The 4,540-nt window shown below is 41.9% G+C and overlaps 1 pseudogene; it reads left to right on the forward strand.

Moving 5' to 3' along the window:
- The first annotated feature begins 3,557 nt into the window (after positions 1-3,557).
- Positions 3,558-3,927, forward strand: LOC129084241 (NTF2-related export protein 1-like; annotated as a pseudogene).
- Positions 3,928-4,540: the final 613 nt, after the last annotated feature.

Below are 4,540 nucleotides of genomic sequence, written 5' to 3' on the forward strand. Positions count from 1 at the left end.
TTGAGAGTCTCCAGGTAGACCTGCGGAGCTAGCTAGTCTTGTTTATGTTTTCTAGGTTATTCTAATATGTAGCCAGGGTTGAACAAGGAAGTCCACACATGCACATACTCAACAAACAAACAAACAATAAAAGAGGGACAACAGTTCTCAGAATGTATCTGTCTTGGAGCCCAGAGAGAGGCAGAGTGGGAGCTATTCAGGTCAAGTTCAGAGCTTTTTCCCTGGAGAGGGACAGGGCAACATTTTGCCAGGTTATTTCAGTTAACTTTGCAAATAGCCACTGCTTCTTAGCCAGAATGAGAATCTATTAATGTCAGGTGACTGGTAAGAGGGCCAAGTCCATTGCCTCAAATCTCCTAGGGGTAAGGTAGTAATTAATTAGGAGTAAAATGTGGGCTAGAAAAAAATGTTTTTGTGAAGCTCAAAGCCTTCCTGCCTCAAGTGCCACTAGATAGTTCATAACATGTTGATTCCTGAGCCTCTCCCAAGTAGATGAATACGAATCTCTGCAGTACAGTGATTTTTTATCCCAACAATCTCTATCTTATTCAGCTTTTACTTATGCACATAGGCTTAAGGAGTGTTTCAAAGAGATAGCCCTTTTCAATAAAGAGATGGCCCCTTTCAATAAATTGTCCCTTCTTCCTCCTCCCTCCCTTCCTTCCTTCCTTCCTTCCTTCCTTCCTTCCTTCCTTCCTTCCTTCCTTCCTTCCTTCCTTCCTTCCCCTTTCTCTCTCTTTCTTTCTCCCTTTCTTTCTTTCTCTCTTTCTTTCTATCTCTTTCTTTCTTTCTCTTTCGTTCGTTCATTTGTTCGTTTCTTCCTTCCTTCCTTCCTTCTTTCTCTCTTTCTTTCTCTCTCTCTCTTTCTTTCTTATAGTGCAGGACATATCAGTGGATGGTCTGTGTTCTTTACATACCAAGAAAAGTTCATGTGAACACTCCTTTGCTCTAACGCTCTCAGTTCCTAAGGAATGTGGTAGGCCAGTGAAGGCGGCAGCCCAGTGTGGGCAGGCGGTGGCCCAGAGAGTAGGCTCACAGCCATCAGTCTCTGAAATGAGGCTCCTGTTCCCATCATTTGACATTTTAGCAGTCCATAGCCTTTTGTTCCAGAGAGTGTTACTGTCTTACAGGAGAGCAAAAATCTATGCTGCATGACTTTGTGTCACTTTGGAACAAATGATTTTTATTGGACTTAGGAAGACCTGCAAGTGCTCCCTGGGAGGCTTCAGAAATCAATAAAGTCAAAAGGCAGGAGCAAGTAATATCACTTTAAGGACAACTTAGTAGAGAGTGGTATAGACAACAGCCTAGTGAAGTGACTCAAGGCCCTAAAGCTAATCCTCCCCTGGGTGTGCAGATGTCAGATACTGCTCTGCAAAGATTCTCCTTGCACTAAGAAAAACCCCAATTGACCATGCACTGGTTCTACTTTCAAAAAGCGAGGAGAAACAGCAGAAACAATGGGAAGGGCTAGTCCACTGCCCATGGCTCCTTAACTGAGACCCGAGGAGGAAAGGAACCAGCCTTGTCTTTAAAACTATGAAAGAATACATTTCTCGTCATAGAAATCTCACATGAATTCACATGGACGAGGCTTTAAGATTATAGAATTCCATCCACATATACAAGCATAAAGCTCATTAATAATGACTTATACCATGAGTGTGAGGACTGGGAAAAGAACAGCTCATGATCTAACACTGGTCACCTGAGGTCACCCCTCCAGAGGCTGGGATGATGGGCAACTCCATTCTCCATAAAAATGGTCAATTGTAAGCTCATATATCACATTTTACATGTATTGGATTCCAAGCCTTGAGCAGGCACTTAATGAATACTTGCTGACTGGTGCAGCAAGTGGCAATGAGAGGGAGCTCCTTTCTCAGTCAGCCAGCTGCTGCCTATTTTTCACAGACTGCTTGTCAGGATCTGTTCTGTGATAGACACAGCCTCACAATATCTGGTGCCAAGATTTGATTTGAAACCAAATGAAAAAGAACCAAACAGGTGGTAAATATCCAGGTGTTTCTGGGGTTACATTGATATCACCCTTGTTATCATCAGAGAGAAAGAAACTTGAGATCAAACAGAAAGTGGCTCATAAAAAGGTCATATGGTGGAATAAAAAGTAGGAGGAGTTAAAATTAATCCAATCTGAGTAATCTAAATAGACTTTAACAAATTACACACAAAAGGTCTAAAGAGCATGTGGGAATACACTAGTGTAACTTTTATTGTAGTGTAAATTGTTTAATTAGTAGAAATCTTCCTTTAAGATGAAATGCATCAAAGGATAAACAGATGGCTGTCAAGTAAGTACATTCAATATATTGGCATACTACTCCTTAATGCTACCCACACAAGTTAAATGCCTGCTTGCTTAATTAATCCAATTGTCTTTATCCACCATACAATAAATGGCAGTGATAACTATTTCAGAGTTGGTTCTGAAAATAGCCAATTCACACACTCTGCTGGCTTATGACGGCATTGATGTTTCTTGCTAACCCATATTCTTTTAAAGATGAATATAATTATCCTTTATTATGTAGATATCAATTGTCTGGACACATTGAATCAGCATCAGCTTCATTCAAAACAGTATTGGGAATGCTTACGCATAAGCTCAAACTGAAAATTAAAAACCAACAATGGCCAAGGACCAAAGCATTTTTGGAAGCAGTTATCTAAAATGAAACTGCAAAAGCATAGTAAGCTGTGAAGTCCAGGGCTCCTCTTTCATCAGGCCAGTCACCAGATCTCTTCGTTCCTCCCTCTCCTGTGAAAGCAGCCGGTCTCAGCATATCAGAAACAAGGAAGCACACTGAGAGCAAAGCGCGTGTGTGGCCTGAACAGAGAACAGAGATGCCTGGAATAGGAAAGGCAGAGACTTCGAATCGTACTTAATAATTAAGATGGATCATAGAACTTGGAAATGATGATACATAGCATCCCAAAAGTATACAGACTACAGAGAGATAAGATATTTTCCAACAAAATTAATTATCCAACTATACAGAGTATGAATTACTCTTTAAAGGATAGTTAGGGAAGATTAACTGAGACTAAAACCTGTAGGATTTTCTCCTCCTGTAAGGGGTTTGTGGACTAGAGGAGAATGAAGTCTTTTCCAGTTCTGATTGTATTGTAGTATAGTCAAAATAAATAATTATAAAATAAAGCATAAAAGTGAAAGAAGTAAAATGTCTGGATAAGCATAATAAAAATTTAAAAAACAGAAAATAGAAGATGATTTAGGGGAAATGGAAACACATATTTCATATAAATGGGGGTTAACATTTAAACCAAGGAAAAAAGTGGCAATAGAAAACGTGATAAATAAGTAAGGGTAAAAATGAAAGAAACTATTTGGACATTGTTTAAATTTTAAAAATAAAGCAAAGGGGCCACCACGACCCAAGCTAATGGGCTGAGGTCCCACCTCTGCCGCTGTCACACATCTGCGCCCACGCTGACCCGTGGCTTCACCTGTGCTGCCCCGGCTCCCACATGTGCAGGACGCACCTGGCAGGAGACCTCCCTCAGCAGGGCCGGAGATGACCTCGGTGACCTTTCAGACCTACGTGGATGGGTCCTCAAGAGCTGCTGAGGAGTTTGTCAGCATCTACAACACCACCATGGTGTGGAATGAAAACGGTGTTTCAGGACGAGTCCCTTCGTGAGTTTTTGAAATGTGACCTCCCGGTGAGTTCCAAATCAATGTGGCCGACTGCCCACCTGTACATAATGAAGTCACCCCAAGCCAGACCCCAGTCCTCAGTGCTGTCTGTGGAACAGTGGAGTATGATGGCAACAAGCAACAGGACTTCAGCCAGAACTTCCTCCTGACTGCCCAGACCTCGCCTGGCGACACGGTGTGGAAGATACGCCCGCCACTGCTGTCGGTTCCAGGACTGCGCCTGCTAGTGGAGCAGAAAAGGCCTCTGCTTCCGTCCCAGCCACGCCAGGAAACAGATCTCAAAGCTGGGGTAACAAGCTCCTTCCCGGTGCTGCAAGCCTCCCGGCCCAGGCTGCACTCTGCAGGGAGCCCTTTCTGAGTGGATGGATACTTGCTTGTCAGAGCTGCCTTTACAAAACAGTAAAATTTTCTCTTTTTCTACTTGCCCAGTAGTGACCCTGATTCTGGGAATTCTGACAAATAAAACAATAGTAAAAATGTTTAAAAAAAAAGAAATAAAGCAAGGGCAAAAATGATACTGACAATTACTTGACAATTTGAAATGAAAAATAAATCAAGGGAATTATCCTAGTCTGCTTCCCTTCTTTGTTGAGTAGTTAATACATTTAAAAATTTAGTTCATTATGATCATGGAAGTATGGAATTTTGTGGCATAAATAAAATGAAAATTAGTAAGTCAAAGTGTTGTCCCACTTCTTAGTTCATAGATGGCGGTCTTTTTGCTATAATCGTACATGGTGAAAGGGGCAAGGGAGTTGAGGGAGTATCCCTTTTATAAGGGCACTAATCCCAACTATGAGGGAACCCTCATGACCGAATCACCTCCCACAGACCCCACCT

This window comes from Pteronotus mesoamericanus, unplaced genomic scaffold (genome assembly GCF_021234165.1).
Source record: "Pteronotus mesoamericanus isolate MK-2021 breed Mesoamerican mustached bat unplaced genomic scaffold, CSHL_Meso_final contig_130, whole genome shotgun sequence".
NCBI lineage: Eukaryota > Metazoa > Chordata > Mammalia > Chiroptera > Mormoopidae > Pteronotus > Pteronotus mesoamericanus.